Source organism: Solenopsis invicta, chromosome 14 (genome assembly GCF_016802725.1).
Source record: "Solenopsis invicta isolate M01_SB chromosome 14, UNIL_Sinv_3.0, whole genome shotgun sequence".
Lineage (NCBI taxonomy): Eukaryota > Metazoa > Arthropoda > Insecta > Hymenoptera > Formicidae > Solenopsis > Solenopsis invicta.
In genome coordinates this window covers 12,704,678-12,718,324 of record NC_052677.1, presented here as the reverse complement: position 1 = coordinate 12,718,324, position 13,647 = coordinate 12,704,678, and the positions used below count along the sequence as shown (strand labels likewise).

At 45.0% G+C, this 13,647-nt stretch overlaps 2 protein-coding genes across 3 annotated transcripts in view; one reads left to right on the top strand and one right to left on the bottom strand.

Annotated features, from left to right (window-relative positions):
- LOC105201114 (protein spaetzle 5) overlaps positions 1-13,647 on the bottom strand; it is a 135,860-nt gene that overhangs the window by 52,335 nt on the left and 69,878 nt on the right. The gene's annotated exons all lie outside the window — the stretch shown is intronic.
- The window catches only part of LOC105201111 (LIM/homeobox protein Lhx9), a 186,817-nt gene continuing 178,517 nt past the window's right edge, over positions 5,348-13,647 (top strand). Inside the window, exon 1 of the mRNA XM_026137931.2 lies at positions 5,348-6,139. The gene's annotated coding sequence lies outside the window, so the exon portion shown is untranslated. The remainder of the gene's footprint in view (positions 6,140-13,647) is intronic.

Here is a 13,647-nt window from a genome sequence, read left to right as displayed (position 1 = left end):
AGGTTTGAGAGGGGTTTGCAGAATCGAGTGGCTAGGGCTGATGGCGGGGCGGATAGGAAGAGCGGAGCTTTCCAGAGCATAGGAGGCCCATTGAAAGATTAAAAAACTCGCTCGCGTGCACGTCGAATCTATACTCACGGACCCTTTTTTGTCTCACTCGCGCTCCTCTTTCTCTCTTATCCTCTTTCTTCTCATGTGTAAGCGGAACATCCCGCGGGGTAAAGCGGAAGGCAACGGTGAGAGCGGCTCAGTTATTTAACTACAAAAATGTTCCCCCGACGACACCGTCGAGTTGTTTTGATCTCGATTCACATCGGCTAGATTTGCTGCGTGCGTGTGCCTGGTGCGCGCGCGCGCGCGCGTGTGTGTGTGTGTGTGTGTGCGCGCGCGCGTGCGCTGCCGTTATCTTCGTGTTTCGCGCATGTTGACTGTATATGTATTCTTATATTTCATCGACGCGCAACACGATTATTATTATTTTTTTTTTCAGCAGATGATTATCATCGCTAGCGAGATGATTTTTTTTGGCCGAAAATACAGCCGCGAAACGTGCCGTTAACAAAAGCATATGATTAGCGGCGTACGATTACTGTGAATAAATACGTGCGTGTGGGCGAACGCGAAGGGAACGTAAGTAGGAACAAAAAGCGGAGGGAGGATTTTACTTGGTTTTAATTCCCGTAGCCGAGAGCTCGGACATAACACAGGTAGACTCTATTGTTCCGTCGTTCCGCGAAAGAAGAGCCGACAGAGACTATCGGCTTAGTTCTCGCTTTGAGATTTGCCGAGATTTGGAGAACGCTTAATGCACCGTGAGCGGGGATAGAAGCACTTTTCAGGTTCTGCAAGATATCCGCGAAATTCTATAAAGCATTAGTATTAATGCTTCTTTTTTTCTTTTCTTTTCTTTTTTTTTTAATGCGCTACGTTGGAGCGTACTGAATTTTTATTAGGGAAAATGATTTTTCAAAATATCCCTGGCCGCAAGTAGATACGATAATTTCGCCAAACATTTCGCGAACATTGGCAAAATAACGTGCAGCGAGAGAAATGCGAGTGGAATAATTAGCTCAAAGTGGAAAATGACTTTTGTGCGTCGTAATTAATCAACGTAATCCAACTTCAACAGTGCTGTACTAATTATTCGGAGATACAGCGCGGCACTTGAGGGTTTTGAGATATATATATATATATATATATATATATATATATATATATATATATATAATAGACGTGCCCGGTGTGCACAGATTTCTGCCAAATTGGGAAATCTATATGGTTGACACAGAAAATACAGCCGTACAGGGAGATGCAAATGAAACCGATATTTGGTACTCGCGCAATGGAGACAAAACCTTTCCGTGTGATTTACCGTGATTTAACATGTCAATGCGAATTTCGCTCTCTGTTTTTAAAAGAATTTCCATCAATCGGGCAAAATGTCAAGACGCTTTCTCAATAATAAAACCTCGCAAAAATAAATAGTACGTGGTAAACTCGATTGAAAATTTTTTGTTCAAACAGAGTTCTTAAAATATAAATAGAATGTACCGTACTAAAATCTGGCGCATCGTGAATCTAATACGCGACAAGATCATGAAACAATATTCAAATCGTCTCGTCCTTTTGCATAAATAAAAAAAAAAGAAAGAAAAATAGCCTCGAGATCGATTTGATATAAATTTAATGAACATGACAATTCGGAAGGGTCAACGCCGGTTCCCAAAGTGGGCAGCTTTATGGCGTGCGAAAAATGGTGCGCGCAGAGGAATACGGAAAATGATTCGATAACCCGATCAATCGCATCAGACAGATCGTTCGTTAGGCCACGCGTTACTGACGGCCGGTCGAATCGCGGATAATCAAAGTCGGTACAAACGTGCTTGAAATATAACACCGCGCGAGTTTGCTCGCATCACCCAGCCTTCGGCGACGACGCGCGATGCGCCGCGGCGCGTCGCGCCGCGCCGCGCCGCGCCGCACGCTCATCAAAGTGAGACCCTCTGGCGTTTTTTGCGATATATCCCGCTCAATTTTTCTTTATTCGGTGCATATTTCGCGTGCGCCACACCGAAATACTGCCTCCCGAATGTTGACGTCGCGCGTTTCACGGCGGCGACGCGATTCCAAAGGGAATCGCAATTAATTTATTCAACACGTAAATGCGACGTACCGCGGAAACGCACGTCTTTCCGCCCATCAGACGTCACGATACGATAATTAATGGCTCTGTCGCTCGCTCGCACTTCCGCTGGCAAAGGAAAAGGAGCCGGACCTTGAATTAATAGAGTTTTTCTCGAGAAAAATGTTGGAATTATACATAACTCCGTGTGATTAATCTCTAACAACAATTATGCGCGTAACACGTTGGACATGTGACATCCCATCGACCGATAATAATTCCGTTTTATAAATCATGTCGCATTCAACGAAAGCACCGTGTCGTTTAAAAAAATATGCGCGCACGTAAGACTATTTATCATTCCCATTTGATAGTGGCATTCTGAAGAAGCTGGCACGGCTTAAGTAAAGTAAAGCGGCGACTGGGTCGTGCGCTGGTTCGAAAAATAACGCCGCTATCCTATCCCCTATTCCACGTGCTGGATATCATTGTTGAACGGCTCGGCTTATTAGAATAATACACCGACCGCGTGTCGCGCGGAGGGGAACGATGGCCAGCTAAATACGGAGGTAATTGTTCGAGGGATTGTTGTTCCAGGTTATTCTTATGTAAATCTTGACCAAGCCAGTTTGCTGGAAGTGAGAGGGGGCGAGGAGGGGGAGGAAAGAGGGTTGCTAGGAACAGGGAGAGCGGCGGGAAGAGGGATACCCTACGTAAGCGCGCCTACGAATATTTGCACGGGGTAATTATTTCGTCCCCCGGAGGAAAGCCGGATTTCCGCCGGGGAGAGTTTTCCGCGTGTTATTTCGCCTCTCCTCGTTATATATCCGCCATTGTTCTTTCCCTCGGCGACTTTGGGACGACACGATGGTGTGCCCCCGATCGTGGTGCCAACCTCTCTTTCTCTCCTGCCTCTCATCCGGCCACCGCCGCCGCGCCGTGCGGACGCTCCGGATTCGGTTTTTCCGCGATTTTTCAATGGTCTAAAATCGCGCCGCCACGACTTTCTTCGCGCCCGACATCAACGGTCCCGCAACGGCGCGAATTTTAATCCCTCCGCTCAGGATTTCTCTCGCCGTCTCTCGCTTTTTGCCGGTTTACCTTGAGAGCCGCCCCGTCCAATCTCTCCCTCCCGCGCGCATTCCGGAGAGCTTAAACGAAAGAGTTCAACTTTTCGTGCGCTACTTCCGTTAGTCGCCACTTTTTTTTCTCCGATCCTCATCTGCATTTATCGTATTCGCGAGCGAATTTATTTTCAGAAAAAAAAAAAAAAAGAGAGAAAAACGGATATATCTTAACGCTGTTCCTCGTAACAGCGACGATCGCCGTCATACATTTCGCGCGAGCGACGCGGCGTTTGCATGCAAAAGCTGTCCACGGATAAAAGTAAGAGATTAGATCTTTGATGCATTGTCGCGTGCCATTAAGTGACATTGCCCCCCCCCCCCCTCTCTTTTTCTCTCAGTCGCTTTTACACCCGCCTTCTTGCGCACGTTTCCGCGTAGGATTAATAAAATAAATGGGGTGATAGAGCCATACACCCTTGTCGAACATATCGGACGTAATCGTTCCAATCGAGCACTTAACGGCACACGCGACGCTGTTTAGCGCGATCGTAATCGGTAGAAAAATCAACTTCTAAAAAAAAAAAAAACAGAAGAAAAATTCTCATACATTATTTGATAACGAAAATTAATGTTAACTTGTCGCGTTCCATGACAACGCGAATTATCATTAGCATGCGAATAAACTAAAAGTAAATACCTACGATTGTAAGTAACAATACATGAGATGAGCTTTCCAGAAGGATTATACAGATAATCTACTACTGCGAGAGGTTGGCCACAACTCAAACGGGCAAAGTCGATTACCTTGGACCTTACATGGGCTCGCCGGAAGCCTGTCGAACATCAAAGTACCGTACGCGGCTTCCTGGTTAATTAATTCTCCCTGTTGTGCCAATCTTTTCAACGTGGCTTGTCGTTGAAAGACACTGTGCAAGTATAGAAGTTACAGATACATGGGCGCTCTTATATTTATAAAACAAACTTCTTACATTTATGCAACAATGCTGATCTACCTAAATCATTTTTCACAGTGTTCGAATGCAATGATTAGTTCAATTTCTTAATACTTTAATGAATCTCAGTCGAGAACCTCGGCAAACAATTGGAAGCTGAAAGGTTTAGCCTTGAGTTAATCGAACCTATTGTAAATTAAATCATTCGGTCCTAAGTCGAAAGAAATATTTTTTATCATTGCTCGATCTTTGCGGTACCAATTTTATGGCTGTTCGCAATATTCTACAAGTTTTATTGGTGAATAAATCGGGAGATTTCGGCCGGGGGGTCGACTTGGCCCGATCCGTTCCACTTTCCAAAGTCCATTTGTCGGGCCTCCTTAGAACATTTTCCCGCATGTCCTGTCGCGGAAAGAATACGCGGAAGCGAGGAAAAGCCGCAGGTGCGGAGAGGCGGGGCGACTGGCGCAAGCGCAGGTGCAAACCACACCTCCGCGAGGCAAAGCAGGGAGGAGCGAGACGGAACACCGTCCGCGATGTTGGCCGCGATTGGCGACCTCGTTCACCTGCTTGGCCTCGTGTCCCATCCACCCCCGCGTCCCTTCCACCTCCTTGCTGCTCCTGCACCCACGATGGAATCTATTAATGCATCTGTATGACGTCACTCATCGCGTCTCGTCCCGTCGCTTGCCTTGGCGAGCTGGACGCAATGACAACGTCCTTGCGACTCTGACGAAGATTCCCGATGAAGTTGCGAGTCGACGATGACTGATCCCGCTGAATCACTGACTGCCATCATTACGCGGCAAATCTGCCGTTTTTTTTTTTTAGAGACTCTGTGCGTAAGTGAATGACTTTGTAGGAAGCGTTTTGCGTTGAATTGATCTCGATGTAAACTTGGGCGGTCTTCAAGGAATGAAGTAATTTTGGTGTTTTGATGACGATCAATATCTACCGTATTTGTTGGATCACTGATCCCTAAGAGGCAAAGATATTATCTTTTTTTCGTTATTACACAAATGCATTTATCGTTCTCCAAGTCATTTTTCCATTACGAGCCTATTCGTGAGGAACTCCTCGGCATCTCATTCGAACATCCCGGCGACTTATCGTGGTCCCTACCCCACCACCCCAATGCCTAAAAAGCCTTCAGTCTGCCAGTGGATTTCGCTAGATGGCGCCTCGCTGACCTACCGCGGCTCCTCGCAGTCGATTCGCGGCTCTCCGACCGCACGGTCGTCCGCACCAGGCGCGAATTCTGTCAGCACGCGCCGGCCACGTTTTGTTTTCTCGGTCTAACAACACTAACAATTGCCAGGCAGGTTTCCTTCGATCCGCGCGCGCGCGCGCTACTAGGGTGAAATCTATCTCAAATCCTTCCGAGACGTGCGCTTTCTTCACGAATCTCAGTCACGAACAGGCAACGTGGAGTCACGTGAAAGTGTCGCACGACCACGAGGTGGTTCGATCCGCGATCGTTAAAAACAAACTTTGATGTCAGACTCTCTGGATCCAATTAACTGAAGGAGTGTTTTTCACAGAGAGGTGTGTGCGTAAAATCCTTTGCATCGTCAAAGACAATTCATTTATCTCAAGGACGAAGCACGTGATGTCCGGACTTGATCGCGAAAGCACCTTCCGAATGCATCACAAGACAGTTCGAGATGTCTGATCCATAGGATCATTAATCACTGTGACGATATTAATAAAAAAAAGAGACACATCAATAAGAAGGCTAATTTAACAAATATCATATAAGATCTAACATTTTCTTGATAGATCTGCTTGCACGTTTAAAAGGCAGATCGTAATATTTAAACAGCCGAGAAGATAAAAGAGCATGAAAAGCCTTAATTATTCGATTACCTTCTCATGATCGTATTGAATTATTAATATTTGTTGCACTCGTCAAAGAGCAGCCCGCGAGTGAGGCACAGACCAGGATCACTCGGCAGTGCCGCTCGATCGTCTGGATCATCTGGATCCCGCGAGCCAGAGTGAGTATCACAAAGAATGTCAATAAAATATGTGTTGCTAGTATTTTTTATTTTTTTAATACTTTTACACTTGTGTAGCACGAGGATTATTACGCGAATTACGAGCGCGCAAAAAAAAAATGTAATTCAAACGTCATTTAATTTTCTATATGGTAGACTATCTAGTTTATAAAAAAAATATTTTTGTTATTAAAAAATGCGAAGAATGTATTTACGTGTTTGCTCAATAAATATCTGCACGTGAAAATAAAAATTTTTATTGAGCTAGAGGAATTATGTACTCTTTATTAGTCGATATTTGCTAAAAAACAGAAGATACGTAGGTGGTTTATGTGAAAGAACGTACGTAAATATTTAATTAAAGGCCCATTTAATTTCGACGAGCGCTAATTTCGTTTATATTACGCGCGAAATGCTTCCCCCCGGATTCCTCGATATTTTGCGATAAACAGTTAAAATATAAAAAAAAAAAAAAAAAAAACGTGATGCGTCGAATCAAGCGCGGGAGGGTGAAATACTAATGGAATATCATAACTAGCGATATATATCAAAGCATTTTTCCCGCAGTTATATACATATTATATATACGATTCCGCTCTTCGCAACGTGTATACACGTTACATCGAAACTTTGAACACATGATAAATTAGCGAGAATGGAATGCGTAACAATTTAAATTACGACTCATCCTTCGTGTAACACCCGAAGTAATATAATATTGTGTATTTCTTTTTTACGACGTAATATACAGTTATAAGATTATTCACACGGACGTACACATAGACTTTTCAAGTTCGCTCGCGCATGTGTCGGAAGCTTTCAGCTAGATTGCGTCACTTTGATTATGTCGTCTCGTTATTTCGATACTGCATTTAGATCCTTATCGGGCGGAACTATCCGCTCGCTATCCTGCCGGCAACAATAGACACCTGCGGGCCCCACCGGCCGGTTCAGGTACGGCAATTTGAATCGCGATTTTTGCAAGGGGGCAATTTATTACACGGCTGCACGAACGGCGACAGTAGAAGAAGCTGGCAAGCCGCTGGTGGGAGGGTAATGAAATTGCAATCATCGTGTGAAATTTAATATTAATCCCGGATGTAATATGGAGAGGGTGCAGGGGCGCTCAACCGCCGCAAGAATGGCGGTCTGTGTTATTCGAAACTGGACGTTGGACAAGCGCAAGCCGCTTTCGCGAGAAGAGGAACGGGTATCCAAGCAATTAACTCTGTCATGTGCAACGTCCGTGTTCGTCGAAACTTTTTCATTACTCAAATGAAATATCTGTATACGTATATGATCCTATATGTAAAAGAACATTGCGACCGGGCGCTTTTTAAGTGAGACAGCGAGCGAAATGCAACGGCCGATGACTAGGAAGAATCTGTAAAATATTAAGCATTCCTAACCAGCGCGCCCTCGCCCTGCCCCACCCTTCTCGCTTTGCAAATTTAAGTTTGGATTTTATTGAGATTAATCCGAGCTTTTTGTACTGCGACGTGCTACTCAATAAAAACGAGCAAAATTGTGCCTCCAATGAAGCAGCTTCGTCGAGAAAATGACTGTCCGTTTTTGTCTGCGTTTTAGTTTACAGTACCTGCAAAGCTTAGAAATTATCGCGAGAAACAAAGTTCAGGCCTGCGTTTGCGAAGGTATTTTCCGCGAGAGACGAAAGATTGGTTGGGCACCGCAACGAAGTTTAAGTGACGAGCATCCGTTAAAATATTAATACTCGACTTTTAATGAGAGCTCCTCCTCTTATAGAGTGCCAGTGCCCTCTGCCTCGGTCCCCTTTCCCTAGACCTTCTCTCTCTCTCTCTCTCTCTTCGCTATCTTTTTCTTTCTCCTACTGTCTCTCTTTCTCTTTCCCTTGTCCCTTCTTCTCCCTTGTCACGATCCAATAAACGCTGCGCGAAGAATCTTGATTCGCGAACTTCCCAGTGACTCTTTTCTTCCCGAACGTTTCGGTCAGTATGATCGAAAATCGAAGTCTCGCACAGTTTTCCTCTAGTACGTTCAATTAAATTCTTAAACTGCTTTGTCCAAGCCTCTTGTGGCACAAAGAAATTGTTTTCGTATATACATATGTCCGGAAAATCTTAAACCGTAAGGAATCAACCTAGATGAAATCTCGAAAACAATTCCATTCAACGGTAAAGAAGAATCTGCCAACTTGCTTCTTGAAATATATCGCGATCGTTTTAATAACACGTTAAACGCAACAACTAATTAAATGAAGAGAGCCACTATCAGTCTTTTTTTTTTCATGACCAAAAATGCAACTCACAAATACAAAATGTATCGTAAATCTCTTTGAGAATCCTTTTTAATTTATTCTGCGACAATGTAAGAACTGCACACAGTTCTTCGTTTCTCCGTCTCGTCTCTTCCCTCCTTCCTTCCGCGCCATTTCCTCTCCTCTCTTTCCTTCTCGTTTCTATCGGCGCTATCGGCTATCTCATTGTTAATCCTGTGCCACCTCCTATTACAATTGCTGTCCTAATCGCGGCAGGACGTTTTCGCACCGCACCGTGCCAGTGGTGGCGTCTTAGTCCTACCATTGTATACGTAAACGAACCGACCGTAAACGAACCGACCGTTAAAAAGACAACGTCGTTTCGGATATTTTCGAAGAAAAAGGTGCATAATGAGATTTTAAATTTCAAAAAAAAAAATATCCTTTCGCAGAAAGTTTTTTTATATTCAAAATTAGAAAATGCCGAGGTAAAAATTTTCCTTCTTGTCAACAATTCTTTTTAAATCGTCAAGGTAGTAAAAAATAACCTATTGTGATTATCAAACAATTTAAGAACCTGAACCGTTGTTCGTTTTACCAAATAAACGCTCTCCCATTAAATCGATAAATTTACACGTCTCAATATGCATAAATAATATAATCTGTATATCGCAATATTGAATCTTGATTCTCAAAAAGTCGAGAAGACAGATTTTCGGAGGGGTGAGTGGGGAGGGACGCGCCGGAGGAAGTTTCTAAGAGACTATCGGGCGTAATATATTAGATTAATTAATGTAATCCTAATAGAACGATCTCATCTTGACGCACAATATGGTCTACCCGATATCACGAGCGTCTCGACGTCCCCGACGCGTGCATACGGCAGCTACCTGTAATACATGCACGCGACGTAAACGCATACGTTGCTACGGCGTGTATTACTGACAAGATAGGTCGAACAATGGCTTCCATTACGGGTAGAGGTTGCCCGAGTTAATGGGCAAATTGTCTGCTAAGTCATTTAAAGGGGGTAAGCCCGCCTGTACGTAGCGAGCTGCAACCTCTTCGCGATCGCGTCGACAATCGACGCAGTTAAATCAATGTAAGAGTTGCAAGTATCCTCTCTAAGAATGCTATCAATTATCCGTCGTATTATCGCATCTCTCACATCTACATGCGTACGTACGATTTACGTGCTATTAGAGATTACACGTACCTACACCGTCGAAAGATAATAGCAACATTTTGCGGGGCTGTGGAAGGCATATCAGCGATAACAAATTCCTACTTTTTCACTTATCACCGCTTGTATCTTCGCTCCTGCGCTATATGCATTTTACAGCAATTTCAGTTCCGCCAAAGCCGTTCCGATTTCCAAAGCGTTAGACACGAGCGCTAATTAAGATTGAATTTCCATTACGAGGAAATCAAACGCGGATTACGCAAAGAGCGAGAGAACCCGCTCCGCCCCCGTATACAGCCTTTTTCGGCTAACCGCGTGTAATCTTCGATCTTGTTGCCATGAACCCTGCGCGATAAAACAAGCCCGATACGTTGCATCGCGGGCTATCGAGCGGTTCTTCGGGTTCCACTGAGTCACCGAACCGCTCGCGGGAGAGCGTGCACGTTAATTAGCGGAATTAAATAGCGGCGAGGGTGACCTTGGCGGATCTACGGCCGCGCGGGGAAACGCGTGAACGCGCGCGCGATCGCCCGCTCGCTCGCTCGCACCGGCGCGGCGCGGCCTCGCGTCGCGTCGCGTCGCGATTTAAGAGTGTCTTCCGAAGGGTTGTAGAACATTCCCACTAAAATATAAAGTGGCTTTCGGGGTGGCATAGCAATGGGGTGCCTATCGCATGCATTCACCCAGGGACGCAAACGTGGGGGTGCTATTGATCGACCGGGGAGCCAGTCAACCCTCTCGGCCCTACACGCGCGCGTAAACGTTGCACATAAAATCACACACGTACCTGTACGACCCTACGCGTCTCTGGCTCGCGCGTCCTGTGGAGGCCTCGGCTGAGAGAGTTTAAAGGCCAAAATACTCCGCGATACGCAGACTTACCTGGAAACATCAATTTAACAATCGATATAATGATATAACTGTAAATATAAAAAAAAAAGTTTTAAGGTAAATTCCAAGGCAAAAATAAATTTTCAGGAATGTGCAAATAATATATGATAAATAAAGCGCACGTGTAGCATAAATTATTTAAGCGCACGCTACCGCGGCATGTTGTAAATTCTGCGACCGGAGAAATCGAAGGAAAGGGGCATATCCCCGAAGAATAACAAAGCAAAGAATAAATTAATTCGTGCTAGTTGGTACCAACTCGGGAAACAGGACCTTTCGCTACCTACGCATGTTTTTTTTTATGAATTAACTTTTCGAGTACTTTGTCTTTATACGTTTTATATGTAATTTATATTAGCATACAAATATAATATAATCAATTGCGACCATAAGCATTATGTGGCAAAAGTTAAGCGCTTAATAATGTACGACGTGAACGTACAAATCCCAACGTGTCCCTCCGTAAACTTCGTCTTGCACAGAGATATCCTTGCATTCGATACCTCACAGCTACATTTTCGCACTCGCGAAAGTGTGCGCAACCCCTCCTCTCCGCTATCTCGAATTACATCATTGATTTGCACCTTGCATCTCAACCATTGCATCCCTTCAGAACGCGACGACTGTGTCCTGGCACGCATTTTGCGCTACTCAAAAGCCGTTAGAAAGTAGACGCACAAACCGAGATGCGCCCGGTAGTACGCGCGCGTGACAAAAAAGATGTCATTCTCGCGTATCTCAATGTTTTAATCTCTCAGGCTCGGATTTCCGGCTGCACAAAGGGCCGAGAGCGTCCCTTCGGTAGCAGCCGGGGGGGGGGTGGCTCTCATCCCGCCAGGTCTATGGGGGAATTTTCACTTTGGCTCCGGGAACGAGCCGCGACGATGGTGATTTACTTAATGAGGAGGTTGGGAAGGGATAACGTCGCCGAGGGAACAGAAGAGTTAAGGAGCGAGCACGCATTGTCTTCGCGAGGGCGAGGGGTGAGAGAAAGTGTGTCGAAAAACAATGGCCCGCAGCATCCGGTCCCCCCCGCTTCGTCTTGATGAAAACGTGACCCACTAGGATCCTTACGTTGATACTGCAGACATCTATTTTACCAGGCTGAGAGTTCTCTTACTCAGCACCATCACGTTTCTCTCGATTTTGCATTACTTTTACAGACACATGCACGTAATATTCAATTGGAATACAATTAAAATCGGAGATAAATCGTTATAATTTTTTAATCGATTTGTCTTTGCATCAGAAATTTGCTCGTTAGAAGGCATTGAATCGCACCTTTTTGGTTACGTTTAGCCAAGCGAGAGGCCAAATTTTTGGATACATCCCGCGAAAGAATCTTATTTTGTGAATATTTTATTTTGGCATCCAGCAACTCTGCTGTACCTATTTCCCTGTCTATCTTACTTTCCAACCGCCGTTTGCGTGTTTGCATCCCCGCCACCTCCTACATCTCTCTACCCGTTCCCTTCGCTCACTACCTCTCACCTTCTGGATTTGATTGAATTTTTTCCCGAGGAAGAAATGTTTCCACCAAATGAATCCGTCGAAATATTGCATTCCGACAAGCACGATCCAATTTTTCGTTTAATAAAAGAGAGCCTCTCTTTCTCTCCTTCCTCCTTGCCTTCGTCGCACTTTTTCGCGGACCGCCTCTTCCTCGCGCTCCCTTTTTCGTTCCACGATTTTCGACTATACACCTTAAATGCTTTCCTATAAAACACGCCCGATATTCTTGTACATATCGAATCTGCATAAGAGCTCGCTCTTCGTATGAAAAGTTATGGAACTCGTTGAACCTTTACGAACCCTTCAATTTAATTAATCTCTCGCAGTCTTACCTGCTAAATACAATCCAGTACAATTAAAAAGCTGCAATCTTTTATTGTATTTTAACGTTGAACGCAAATGTATTGAGCTAATCTATCAAGTTGTTAAACAAACTGTTAACTCCCCAATTAAGTGGAATCAAATTAAATCGCGCCAACAATTCGTGCTGTCGAGTCGTACTGCAAATGGCTCGATATAAACTCGTCTCGTCCTCTTTTTCCGAGTCCGAGTACAGTTTCTCTCCTGGCTTTTTTTTTTATTCTCCTGGTAAAATAAGTCGGACCTTCGCGTATAGTTAAAATAGTGCCGGTCTGCGGAATGTGGCCGCGGGTGGACGCAATTTATTTCGCCAGTATAAATTTAGGCCGTCGTTGAACTTCCCCGTGGAAGTTATTTAATTTCACGCGATTCTCAAATCTCTTTTGGGCCCTTCGGGACAGCGGATTGGTCATTTCGCCGACCCCTCGGTGCCGCGAAATTTACTGGCTTTACGAGCGAGAAGAAAGAACCCTTTAGCGACCACCGCGTGAGGCGAGGGTGGAAAACGCAACTCGCAAGAAGCACGTGTGAATTGCTAAACACTCGACTTGTGCGAAACTCACCGGAGGGGAAGTATCTGACAGGAAAAATGTTATCCGAATCGCAGCAGCTCGCGCGCACGAGTGGAGAGGACCGGCGCGAGGGAGCAGGGGGGCCAGGAGGGAGGGGGAGGGAGAGACAAATAAATCGACCATAGGCATTTACGCATGTATATCGGATGAACGAGCGGGGGGGAGCCGGAGTGAAGAGGGTGGTCTGAAAAGGGACGAATGGTTAAAATCCAGCCGCCATAATGACCCCGCGATATGCAGCACGAGTGTACACAATGACGACGACCATATACAGCAAAAAATCAGCATGCCGATTGGGATTTCGTTTAATTAATTTTTTAATTACAAACTCATCGGAATGAGAGAGGGTTTCCGGCTGGCGCGGACGGCGGCATTTTATCGACCAGTTGCAGAATTTTTGATGTGATTGATGGCAAGCGCGGGGGTAGAACGGCGGGGGGAGGAGGACGTGCAAGGACGAGGAAACCCGCCGGTACGATCATGATTATTATTAATTTTACAGATACTATTGGTTATCGTTTATATTTATTCAGTACTACTGGCTACCCGACGTCCGTATTTGCCCTCCCCGCTATTGAGAGCAGGGGGAGAGAGAGGGACGAAGTTGTTCGCGACACAGGGCGTGGAACTGTGTTTACAAGTCCAGAAAGCAACGACGATATGCGATATTAAAATACAAGGTAGATTAAAACTGCAAAATGCAACCGGTTCGATTAATAAAAAATGATCCTATGTGCAAAAACAATCGGGCGTA